This window comes from Pleurodeles waltl, chromosome 8 (genome assembly GCF_031143425.1).
Source record: "Pleurodeles waltl isolate 20211129_DDA chromosome 8, aPleWal1.hap1.20221129, whole genome shotgun sequence".
NCBI lineage: Eukaryota > Metazoa > Chordata > Amphibia > Caudata > Salamandridae > Pleurodeles > Pleurodeles waltl.
The window spans coordinates 423452034-423465467 of record NC_090447.1 but is presented as its reverse complement, the minus strand read 5'-3'; the positions used below and the strand labels follow the sequence as shown (position 1 = coordinate 423465467).

Genomic DNA, 13434 nt, shown 5'->3' with positions numbered 1-13434 from the left:
AATTCAAAAGAGCTGATGAACACACTTCAGCAAATATCCACTGCAGAGCCAACTGTGAAACCAACTGTAAGACATTCTGTCGAACAATCATCGACAGCCAACACCAAGGATTTCAGCAAGTACAAGTCGGCCATTAAGGCTTCCTTGTCCCATGGTAGGATAAATAAATACACCCATTATTATTATAGATACAAGTGAGGCAGCTGGTGCAGTGGGCCTCTCGCACCATGGGCTGTGGTGTACCTGCTCCTGCTTCACCAACAACAGCAATGCCCTCCTTATAACTGCAACCTGCCATTCTAGAGAAAGGTGCGAGAAAGAGGTTGTGTGACTGCTTCAGGATTATATAGAACCTAATATCCTCCTTCCCACCCACAAGTCTGGCTTAATTCTCAGCAGGCAGATATACTCAAGTGGACCACAACCCATTAAACAGGCAGAACCCCAACACAACTGCCCACAGATCAGGAGTTCTGCACCACCGGAGCCTACAAGATCAACTATGCAATGGGGTGAAAGTGTCTAGCAGAACCCTTGAAAGGGATTCTAACTAGAGTATGAAAACTCTTACGCTATGGGGCACCTCTGGTGATCATTCTCTTCGCTTCTACTGCGTAACGTTTGTAAGTCACGTATGGCCCACCTAATCAACCACACCCGTCAAACTCAGATATACAAAAAGTGTGCCTAAAAACATCTGCAACTGTAAAGCTACCTTGGCAACTGCTGCTGCATCTTGAAATGCCTGGACCCTATATCTGCGGAATAGTTTTTTATTTTACCAGATCTGAAACAAAGGTGCGGCATGGCCGAAATACTTGGAAGAAAACCATACAGTTAAGCATAAAAAAACGGGATAGAATATTCACATCTAAACATAAAAAAAAGTAAAACTGAATATGCTTTTCTGCTGGGGTTCAAGCCACTGTATGGCACTTGCTCAGCTCCCTATTAATTTAAGCTTGGGCTAGTGCAAAAGTCCTTGCACAAGCCTAACCAATGCAAGATTAGGAAATGGCAAAGGATTCAAAACCAAGAAAAATAATGTGCAGCAATCTGGAAAAGACCAGACAATCTATCTCCAACAGCTCTCCATAGGATACAGGATACTCATTGTTTGATATGCTTTACGTTTTCTGAAGCAAGAGCCTAGCATATCTGTAAAAACTTCTCTCTCAAGATCCCACACCACGATCCTCAGATCCACCTCTACATCTTGAATCTGTTAAGTATAGTTTAGACATGGGAGGGGGGTTTGGCGGCAAATTCCTATGCACCTTACTGCGCATTCTGCTTAACCAACGACGATTCACAAAAGAACACAAAAAGAGCATAATCACTTGCACCTCGAACAGGCCACCACTTTGCCTACCATTATTACCAGGACTCGCCACTCAATATGCTTTCGGCATAGATTAGGATGCAATGCAACAACTCAACTCACATCTGTACTCCTGGGGGGAAATCATTAAACGGAGTCTCATGGGACAAAAATTGGCCCACATGCCAATATCATTAACCACGATTTTCTTAGCCCACAGGCGACCTCTGTTAATTTTGACTCATTGGGGATTTCAAGCATTCCTATTCAAATCCTCTACTTGCTGGAGTGTGCCAATGCTCAGTTCAATGTAGGGATTGACAAAAAAGGCTTACTGAGTGTAATACATGTAACTTTAAAGAACATTTTGCATAATCCGATTGGGCAGTTGTCTGCCTGAAAACTGTAAGGTATGCCTTCGTATACAAAAGTCACATGTGATATCTGCTCAAAATGTTTGGCATTCATCTTTGTGGAAAAATGGAACACAATATATGCCATTGCACACAAGTGTTATAGAAAGAAGAGAATGATGCATATGACAGTAGGAACCTGGGTATACAATTATACTCAAAAACTATGGTTGATCTGAAACTCCTTTAGAAAAAACGATTTGGCCAGTGAAAATCACTGAATACACTTAATGCATATATACATAAGCCAGCAATACAAAGATTTGTTAATGAAGATTATGCAATGAGAACATAAGTATTACAATAGAGATATTATCGAAACTTAATAAAGTGCCCCTAGTGAGAATGAAAAAATAAAAACGAGTAAAAGAAGGAAGTGAACAAGGTATACGTAGTGTGTGCTTACAAAGCACACAACTACACTATATTGATTTGTTCAGGCATAAGATAAGAGTCATTAGATCTCTAATTTGAGTCTGTGTGCGGTTTAATTGCAGACATCGTTTCATTCTCTTGTACATTCTCATGGTCTCATCAGGACAGTAGGTGTAAGGGGCACCTTAAGATGTGTAAACGACTATTTGTGTGAATCCATGGTCCAAGGGTGACTTAGGTATGCAACACCAATTGAGAATATAATAAGGAGTCATGTACTTACTCTGGGGTTTGAGGCACTACCCAGAAGCAGCATATCCCACGTGAAGTATGGTGTTACAAAGAGCACAAATTCAACATGGCGAGCAATGTGCAAACAAGGTTATTCAACCATGAGGGACAATTAACCAAACCGTAAGGATGTGCTCAATTGTGCAAGGGCAATGACAAGTATACTTAAAGAAAGGCCTCCTCGTAGGGTAGCAAAACACCCATATTTGACAGTCCGAGAGCTCCAAAGAAGAACAGTGCAACCGGCTCTGCCTCAAATTGAGTGATTCCCATCATTCACTCACTGGCTATTAATCCTATCTCACTCCCTGGCTGATCCATTTAATTTCTTGTTTAACTTGGCCAGAAAGTCACACAAAGATAAACCATACGAACAACTAAATAATACTAAAAACATTCTTAGAAATCTAGATTCACATCTAGTCTTAGAATAAATCATTAACCATTTCTATATATTATGGCATGGTCGATGATGACACGCCACTTGCAAAACACAATCTTGTATAATCCTAAAGTGCTACATACTCCGCTAACAGCAAGGTAACTTAATACATTGTACAGTACCTCCTACCACCAAACCAAGCTATTACTTCTTCAAAGAATTTACCCACATTACAGCATAACATTCTAGTTACGATTAAATCCTGCAAGCATCCAATCTGAAGAGAACTTATAACAAGCAACAGCAGTCTCCTCCTTGCTGCCCAAACCCCGTGCAGAATACTAAGTGGCAATGTGCACTGTTTACGGCAACGCCAATAATTATTTATTCTCCATTTAATACAAGCCAACCCTTGACCCATTCTGAACTTCAACATCCATCTTATACTGTTCCTTGCTTTTATATAATTTCATAGCAGGTGTAAGGTGCCTTTATAGTCTATACACTATAAGTGCGACAGTTAAGCTCTTTTCCTACAGTGTTCCAAATAGGTTGTGATAGAAACCTCTCTAGCCAAACGCTGTATCGTGTGTTTTTTCTCCATTTGGACAGTCGAAATGTCCTCTAAATTAGGTATGGTTGACATTTTCCAAAGCCTTCATAACATTACAGAGATCCGCTGTCCAAGGGGTAAAGATATTAGACTGCAGGCAGCATTTTATTGAGTGTCCCAGGGTTCCTGTGTGTGCATCAATTGAACAGAATCAATAACTTTAAATTAGTTGCCAATAATTTCATTTGATGCTCATCTTACCCAACTCCAACTTTAATGCACTTGCTAGTAGTTAAGAAATACGAGGGGTTTGCTACTCTATGAGCAGACGTATCTGTAAGTACACTTGCCATGGCTCATAGATAATGGAGTGCATCCTTGTGGTCCTAAGGAGATGTCGAACCTGCAAAAGAGGTTAAAACGTCTCGAATACTAACAGCGCACAAACTAAAAATATAGAGATCTAATCAAAAGACAGGCCGATTTTCACCTCAACAAATGAGGAGATTTTAAGTGTGTGATTTTTAAACACAATGCGTGTATACCTTGTTCACAATCTGTTCACTTTCTTTCTGTGGTTTTAACTTCTCAGTACCACAGCATGATATAAGCACTGGAAAATCCACCCATTCATTAATCGTTCTACGTGGCCGATGCTCTGATCAACTCACCAGCACCACGGTAACTAGACTACTGTAATCAGATACTACTTTGTCTACCTCAATATTCCTTCTCCTACAGACATGGTTTAAAAGTACGCCATCTGCCCCCTATTCGATCTCTCTAATCACACCTCTTCCGCGTCCTGTCGGCAACAATCTGGCTTGCTCGATACCAAAATGAGAGCTCTGTACAAGAAGGTAACTGACTTTTCGAGACATCCGTGGCAGAGTCCGTGGACACCAGTCCAATACCGCGCCCTGCCAAACTCCCACTCAGGACTGCAGATCGGCCAAACTGAGCCGCCTTTTTTCCACTCAAACTGCCCTACACTCTGCTTCTTTTGCCTTTCAGGGCGCTATCCCCTGGAATTCACCCCTCCCTCCACAATTTGAGCACGCTCGTCACTTCCCGTATTCAAAACGGCCATAAAGAGAAACTACTTGAAGAACAACGTGTCTGTGACTATCAAGATACTGGAAAGATGTGTAGTTGTGCTTGTAAAATTTACTGGTTAAGATTAGTAGACTCCCAGGGGAGGGCCAGTCCGTAAGGCATATCAGTTAAGGCCCCACACGCAAAGCTCCCTTGGGCAGGACAGTCGCCCGGTGAGGGCAATAAGTGCTCGAAAATGGCGAACTCGGATTGGCAGGCGTCCTTTAAAACGGTCAATACAGGTGCACCATGTTAAGGTAAAAAGGGGTCTGCAAAGGTCACCCATACACTGTATGACTGGAGTGTTGACCACCCACACCTAAAGAGCATCATGGCGTAGCAGCTGCTAGGCTAACTAGCGGAGCAGAAGGGCAGAGACGGAAATGACCTCAATTTGGTCAAAGCACAAAAAGCCCAAAAGAGGCCTGCTTTAACATGGTCCTTGGGATGCCTCACGGCAGGGACAAAAGGCGGGCAGGCAAGGTCCTAGGGACGCCTCACAGCAAGGACAAGGAGAACAGACAAGGGTACCACAAGGTCAGCAGCGGGCGGCCACAGCACTTGTAGCCCATGGGGTCATAGGGACCACCCATCGGCGGGAGGGGGCATGTAGCCACCAAACGCTTTGTAGCAGACCTCAAAGACCATCACGGAATGAGGCTGTGCTGGACTAGCACCATGAGCAGAATGACGAAAGATCTTGAAATTTGGGGGAGGTGGGGTGATGCATGGGGCATTTGATGACCAGTATATGCGAGGTTGATGCACCATGAAATTCTCTTCTGTTGTATGAAGAAACTACGGCCAATTGTTATCCCAGAATTGTCTCCCTCATATTTGAAGTAGGGACAGGTTGGGGATCATGGGAGTCGCTGGGGAGAGCGGGAGTCCTTGCCCAAATTTGCTCTTAAATTTCACACCATCATGTCGCTCATTCATGCTTCAAATGCTCACTTTGACTTGTCAACCAACCCTCTTCTCAAAAGGGATGTGTTCTCTTGTACTAAGTTCTGGTTGTAAATATTACTTATGCCAAATAAAGTTGCATTCATGACCACTGTCCACTCCTATATTACGCATAAATTATGTAAAGGTTATATATAAAAATAATAAAAAATAAAAAAATAAAAACACACCAACACAAAGTATGGCTTCCTTGCGTGCTATACTTCACTTAGCTATAAATATTTAAAGCCAAGCACCATAGCAGCATAAGCAATGGCCGGAGGGTACCTACAATCAAAGCGATATGTTTGCTAAGAAAACCAGAGTTAACACACACACAGAACATCTCCAACTCACAACAATAGATAGCCAAGCAAAACTTAATGTAAGATTGACAAGGAGAACACTTATTTATGTTGAAATAAATTACAATGCACTGTCTTACCAAAATGAGCATCTTCGCTTGAACGTACAGCATACTAGCTTAGCCATACAGCTCCCCTTTACTGTTCAAAATCAGATCTCTCTGGAAAGCAACATAGCGGTCGCCAAAAAACACACTGCAATGGGGAAAAGCGACCTTATCCCCATTAGGAACATACTATCCGACTACACAAAGATTCAAAGAGTAGAACTGATAAGGTTTGTAGCCAGTGTCACATTATAAAATCAGGGCTGTCCAATGGCCCATTAGACTAGAAGTACAGAGTCTAGCAAAGACGACAATGGACCATATTCTACTCTTGAAATTAATGACCGGATAGGACCTTGGGATAGAAGGTCAGGTGTTCACAGAGTATCTAATAACCATGTATTTAAAGAATGAGGAAGCTGAAGCTCAGACTCTTGCAACATACACTATGGCTGCAAGGGAGGTTGTGTTCCAAAAGAAGTTAAACATAAATGGACAGGCCATAGGTTGCAAATAAAACCCTTGATGTTTTGGGTATGTTTAAATCCTATGAAGCTCAACTGAATTGAGAAATGGGACTGTAGCAGGTATCTTGAGCTTTAGGACATTAAGGGACGACGACTCTGGGTATTTCTGTAACCCCAGAAAGCTGCTGGATTTATCCACTGTAACTAACCTTTGTAAACCAGGTACAGAATAAACAAAAATGGGAAATTCACACAGCAAGTGAGATTAACCTTACTCGCCACACCTTGGCAACACAACCAGGGGAGCTTAAAAGTATGGTAGCTGGAAATGTCCTGCCAGGCAACCGCCTGCTTCAATAATTGGGGATCGATTCAGGTGCCAGAATGCATTTTGGGAAGTAAGCCACTGAGCCAAGAAATGGCCGGGATGGTTAAAAAAGCAGCTCCTGCTTCTAAAACAACGAGGAGTGAAATCACATGGGCTTGGGTTGGTTTGTAAATACCACCGCCAATCAGTTATGGTTACCACCTTGCTTGGTGTGGTCAAGACACTTTTTTCCCCCCAGTCCCGAGATTCTCTGTTAGAAATGTTTACCTCAGTGTGTTAGTTAATAGGTTCAACAGAAGCAAACCAAGACAAAATGCATTTGGTTCACAAAAGAAGGGCCAGGGCTAGAAACATGGCATTCTAGTAACATGGAACAGGGTGGCAACCCTTTTCAGGTCTGGATGTTGTCCGACGTCTTTACAGGTGCTAGGATTTGAAAAGTGTCAACATCCTTAGTGCACTACTCCAATGTCAACTCACCACCTGGAGGTGAATAATGTACAAATTCACAACAGTGAATGGAAATGACAAGTGCTGACCATGTTCCAATACCTTGGGTGCTTTCTTAAGGGCAAAGAAAACAGCAGGGAACACTGGAGAGTTCCCATTTTTTAAATGGGAAGCGTTTCCTTTGTATGGAGCACTCTACAACACCAGACACTATAATGCTACCCACGTCAGATGTCTGTTTTAATAGAGTTTTTTTAAGTATAGGGTTAGCACAGTGCCATTGACACCGAGCTAAAAAAGCAACAAACCTTTTGCCATTTTTACAGCAAAGTATTTAAGCATAGGATTAGCTATTGTCATTCATGCCAAACTGGAAAAAAATTACAATAGACTTTTACCATGCCAAGCAGAGAATCACATACAGCTTTCAATTAGTAAAATACCAACAAAGCCAACCTGGAACAAATAAAAGCAGCATGTGACGTGTTTCACTCTTACTAGAGCTTGTCAGAGAGGCATCACTTTGTACGGACATAAGGGAACACCAGTTATTAGTAAAAACAATACCCTTTTAAACAGAGTGCTATATAAATTAGGCAAAAAAAAAAGTAGAGAACCCTGAGTAGTTTTTAAAGGCCCTGAATAGTCAGCAGCTCTTGAATAGGGTCTTGTGTCAGATACCAGCCTAAAAGGAAGTGCACAGCAGAACACAAGCAACAAATTAAATTCTATTTAAAAAAAATGAATGAGAACAGCTAGCCCTTGGTACAGAGGCAGTTTACACTACAGGTGCCCTTTTTCAAACTCAGAACAAAATAAAAATAAAGGAGATGCAGTGATTGAGGTTTCCAGTGGATGTAAAGTGAAAGAGAGCTATAGACACATGGTGTCCCCATCTTTTACTTCAATTCTTAAGGTGCAGTTTCCAGCCTGGCTATGGGGGAATGCGAAATTTTGTTTAATACTCCCAAAACACCAGTCAGAAATGAAAGATACATTTCAGATCGTCTGCTGAAAAGGTAAGCAAAGTTAACATATACGGTGAATTAAATAATGCAAAAGCAACAAAAAAAAAAAAAAAAAAAAACACACAACACACACACAAAATAAAGTTATGCACGGCTGATTAAACAAGGCCGGGCTTTCCTCTAGTTGGAAGGTCTAGCAGCTAAGACAATTTTTGTCTAGGAGATTACTAGATCCATGGCATACCATACACTTCTATGTCTAAGCTACCAGCAATTCATAATCATACACTATCTGTGGGTGACCGCTTTCCATGCAGCAGACAGCCTTACACCCAAATACATGTATTCTATTTTCAACTGCATTTCTTCCCACTTTGATTAATTATGGATGTAACCAGATAATATGGTTCATAAATAACCAATTCTTCTTACAATTCATGTATTTGCCCAACTTTCCTTTGTTAGAACTGGGGTCTCTAGTTAGCAGCCGGTTTGCAACCTGTCCAGGTAAGGACCCTCACTCTGGTCAGCATAAGGGGGATACCCAGCTCAGATAACCCCTGCTCACACCCTTGGTAGCTTGGCAAGAGTAGTCAGGCTGATCTCAGAAGCAATGTGTAAAGTATTTGCACATAACACACAGTAATACAGTGAAAACACTCCAAAAGGACACCACACCAGTTTTAGAAAAATAGCCAAGCTATGTAAAAGAAGAAAATTCCAACGTACAGTAATAAAGATAAGAATTTTGCAAGAATTAACTGAAAAATACAGGTCCTTGGAGTCGATAGCTCCGTATGGGGCTATCAAGGCGGCGTGAACAACAAAGGCAACAGTTCAGGCCGGCCACTGCGGCACGGGCCAGCTACATTGTCGGGAAGACCTCCAAACAGTACCTTGGAAATGCAGGACGCCATGATCCTCGCAATGAGATCCGGAGTGCGACGTTGGTTCCGGAGGTCAGTGCAGGGGTTCTCGGGCCATTGAAGTCACACTCTATGCAGATCAAACTCCGGGCGGATGATGAAGTCAGGAGTGCTGGCGTGGATGGTGTCAGGGCTGCGATGCGAAGTGGGACGATGTGACATACAGTGCCCACAGGTCACGGTGCAGGCAGCAGCTCGGTGACGGCGTCCTGTGGCGCGGGTGAGACCAGGGCTGCTGTGTGAAACATGTTGGGCTCTATGCGGTGCCCACGGGTCGTGATGCAGACAGGGGCGTCTGTTGATGACACTGGAGTCGATGGGGCTGGTGGACCAGGGCTGCGGGGCGGTGTTTCGTGTACCTCACGAGCGGTGTCTACAGGCCATGGTGCTGCCAGCAGCACCAGTGTCAGCACAGGGCATCATCATTAGGGAGGCAAAGGCTGTGGTGAGAGCAAGGCGATGCGGAGTGCGGGCCCACAGGTCACGATGCAAGCTGCAGCTTGGTGACGGCATCATCGATGAGACCAGGATTGTAGTGCATGTGCAGCACGGCTCAGTGTGGCGTCCTCAGGTCACGGTGCAGACAGCAGCGTCGTTGACGGCGTCGCCGTGGTTTTTCTTCAGTTGCAGCACAAAACACACAGTTTCTAGTGCTGTAGGCAGATGAAGCTGAAGTCTTTGATATCCCTGAGACTTCCAACAGGAGGCAAGCTCTACTCAAAGCCCTTGGAGAAACTTCACAAGCAGGATACACAGCAAAGTCCAGTCTTTGCATCTTTAAGGCACAAGCAGCAACTGCAGGTCCACCCAGCAAAGCACACACAGCAAAGGGGCATTACTTCTCCATCTCTTCTCCTTGGCAGAGGTTCCTCTTGATCCAGAAGTGTTCTATAAGTCTAGGGTTTTGGGTCCACCACTTATACCCAGTTCTGCCTTTGAAGTAGGCAAACTTCAAAGGAAAGCCTCTGTTGTTGACAAGACCCTGCATTACCAAGGCCAGGCCCCAGACACACTCCAGGGGGTAGGACAGCCCTTTCAGGTTTAAGTGTTGGCTCCTCACTCCCCACTCTAGCCCAAGAGAGACTGATCAGGATATGCAGGCTACACCCCAGCTCCCTGTGTGTTACAGTCTAGAAGGAATTCACTGACCCAGATGTGGAATACACAAGCAGGCAGAGGCACTGAATGGTTTAAGCAAGAAAATGCCCACTTTCTAAAAGTGGCATTTTCAAACAGACAATTAAAAAACAAAAACAAAAAAAACAAAAAAAAAAACTTTACCAGAAAGTGTATTTTTAAATTGTGAATTCAGAGACCCCAAACTACTCAATCTGCTCCCAATGGGAAACTGCACTTAAAAAGATATTTAAAGGCAGTCCCCATGTCAACCTTCGAGCGAGATAGGCCTTGCAATAGTGAAAAAACTAATTTGGTGTTATTTTACTATCAGGAAACACCAGTGCATGTCCTACCTTCTAAATACACTGCACCCTTCCCATGGGGCTACCTAGGGCCTACCTAAGGGGTGACACGTAGTAAAATGGAAGGTTTGGGCCTGGCAAGTAGATATACTTGCCAGGTCGAATTGGCAGTTTAAAAGTGCACACACAACCTGCAGTGGCAGGTCAGACATGTTCACAGGGCTACTCATATGAGCGGCATGGTCATTGCAGGCCCACTAGTAGCATTTGATTTACAGGACCTGGGCACCTCTTGTGAACTTTACTAGGGACTCACCAGTAAATCAAGTATGCTGATCATAGATAACCCAATCACCCATACAATTTACATAGGGAGCACTTGCACTTTAGCACTGATCAGCAGTGTTAAAAGTGTGCAGAGACAATAAACTAGCAAAAACAGATCAGAAAAAATAGGAGGAAGGTGGCAAAGGTTTGGAGATAAGCCTGAAAAAAGGCCATTTCCAACAACCTTTCATAAAAATTTTACTGATGTCATCACTATCATGTAGAGTTTGATCTATTAATACTGAACCACCAACAAAATGTAGCCTTTCTTTGCAGTTTGCCGATACTAGCCAGTGCAAGGTTACAGCACACATACATATTGACTACAGACTGGAACAGTAAATGAATGGATCTGCACAATTTATCAGAAGTCTGTGTTCACTACGTGCTGTGCCTCTTATGACCATCCCGGTTTGCAGGCAAGTGACCAATGAAAAAACGAGACATTATTAATTTTGCAAAATAACAGCACGATCACAAAAAATGACGCAACCATCAAGGTTGCTATTATTAGCAAAAATAACATTACATAGTCACGGTTAATTGGAAAGCATGTCAAATACAAATCAATATTTTGCTCTTTCCCTATTACTGTGGTATTTCTATAAATTGAATATTTAAGGCGAAAGTTGATCTGGAAGTTTACCACTAACCAACAGCTGAGGATACGCAGTTCTCGCTGTAATTACATCACATCCCCACTGACAAGCATTCGAGCAGCGGGAACTTTCGTCGTGAAAGCCTGCTTGCTTGGATTCAAAAGGGGCGCGAAGGTATCCGCACCTCCTTCCCCCCACCCCCACCTTTATGGCTAGCATATAAGAAGTCGGCACATAGACAAAAGAGGGTACAAAACCAATTTATGAGTGATAAAACGAGCACTGGGCACAACTGAGTTCTAAACTTAGCAAAGTTGGAAACACGGGGCTCTAACAAGAAGTTAGTAAGGTCGAATTACGTTTTTAGAACAGAATGACAAAACATTTTGACGCTTAGGGAAAATGACATTTGTAGGCCATTCTTGGATATAATATTAGGTTAACTGTTGCCCTTTTCCTGTTAGTCTGACTGACCTCTGGGCCTTGTCAACAACGCCAAGACTAAGTACTAACTTACTAAAAGGTCCGATAAAGCAGGGTTTGATCTCCGTCCCCAGGCACAGCGCGCAGAGCCTCTGCCTAAGCCACACAACTACCTAGAAGAGCCCAGCACTCGGCGGGCACGGGGTGCCCCAAGGACACGGGCTGGCATGGTAAGGAGACGCGTGGTGAGGGCAGGCAGCAACGGTTTGGGGAGGCGCGGACACAGAATTGGCAGCCTGGCAGAGTCAGGGGGAGGGTAAAGCAGGCACATGTGCAGGGCCCAGTAGAGCTGGCAGGGGTACCGGGAAGCCAGGAGCTTCCTGCCAGTCGTCCACCTGCGGCCGGGTCATCCCGTGATCTGCTCCCAGTGCCAGGGGCTCCAGTGCCCGGCGGGCTCCGGGAGCCAGAGGGTGCACTTTGTTGACACTGCGCTTCGTGCAGGGGCGGCGCTCGCACCGCCGCTCCGGGCTCCCTTCCCTTCCCTTACCTCGGCTCCGTTGGCGCCAAATCAGACGCAGGGCTCCCTCGGCGCCGCCTCCCCGGCCGGCGGCCCCGCGCCTCAGCCGATCCCCGTGGTACCGGGCGCCCGGCAGCGTCCGAGCGGGAGCCGCCCGTCCGGGCCCTGGGGCCGCAGCGCGGGGGCTCCGAGGACAGCCAGCGAGACCCTCCGGGCCGTGCGCGGCCCCCGGCTCGCAGGAGGCCGCAGAGCCCGGCGCTCGCCTCACAGCCTCGCCGCGTCTGCCGGAGCCGGGCGCGATGGGCTCAGCGAGCGGTGCTTGGGGAAGCCCCGGCCCGCATCGTCCCGGTCCGCGCTGCTGAATGGGCCAGTACCCTGAGCGCCGGAGACGCCTCAGCCCGGCGGAGCTGCACAAGGGCCTGATTGTGTTATGGGCACCGCTGCGCCCACGCTCCGCCTCTTCCCCCGCCCTGCTGACAGCTCCACGCTGCCGCCGAGAGCGGCCTCCCCGCCAGCGCCCGAGCCCCGGGCTCCGCGCCCTCCCGGCTCAGTGCGCCGCCAGCGCGCCGGGAACTCCCTGGGCCGTGCCGGTGCCCCCAGGGGGGCTGAACGCGCACCGGGGATGGCTGTTCGCTGGCAAACATCTGCACCAAAGTGAACCCTTACAGACACCCGTGCGGGTCCTCCGTTTTACCAACACGTGGGCACGGCTCCTCTTTTATTTGCGCACTCGTTTGTTCTTGTGCTACTACCGTTTTCTTCTCTGGCTGTCAGATTCCTTCTGACAGCCGTGTGTTTTAGATAGGGAGGCTTTGGACTTGTTAGATCGCTGTTTTGTTTTCTTATTGATCTGTGACTCTGTCACAGTTCAAGTTGGTTGTGATGGGCCCTGGATAGTGGTCAAAAGGGTTTGCAGAAAGGTCAGCAAGTTTCTTGATCAGTGAGTTTTCTTTTTGATGGAATCATTTGTAGAATTTCAAGTTGAGTTTGCAGAGATGCTCGTCCAACATGTCAACCACCCAAATCTCTGCAGAGAGCCCCTGTTCTTGCAAAGCAAGGAGCACCTGTAGCTATCTCTAAGGCCTTTTTCTAGAGTATCTTCTGGTACGCAATATCATGCAACCTTTTATACAGACTCCATAAACTGATTAATATATGTATACATTATATTTTAAATATACAAAAAATATTTTGTAGCAAGCTACAGAGGCTACTTTTTTT

At 45.3% G+C, this 13434-nt stretch overlaps 1 protein-coding gene across 1 annotated transcript in view; it reads right to left on the bottom strand.

Annotated features, from left to right (window-relative positions):
- The window catches only part of JADE3 (jade family PHD finger 3), a 212481-nt gene extending 199685 nt beyond the window's left edge, over window positions 1-12796 (bottom strand). The window contains exon 1 of the mRNA XM_069204297.1: window positions 12244-12796. The gene's annotated coding sequence lies outside the window, so the exon portion shown is untranslated. The remainder of the gene's footprint in view (window positions 1-12243) is intronic.
- Between the last annotated feature and the right edge of the window lie 638 nt (window positions 12797-13434).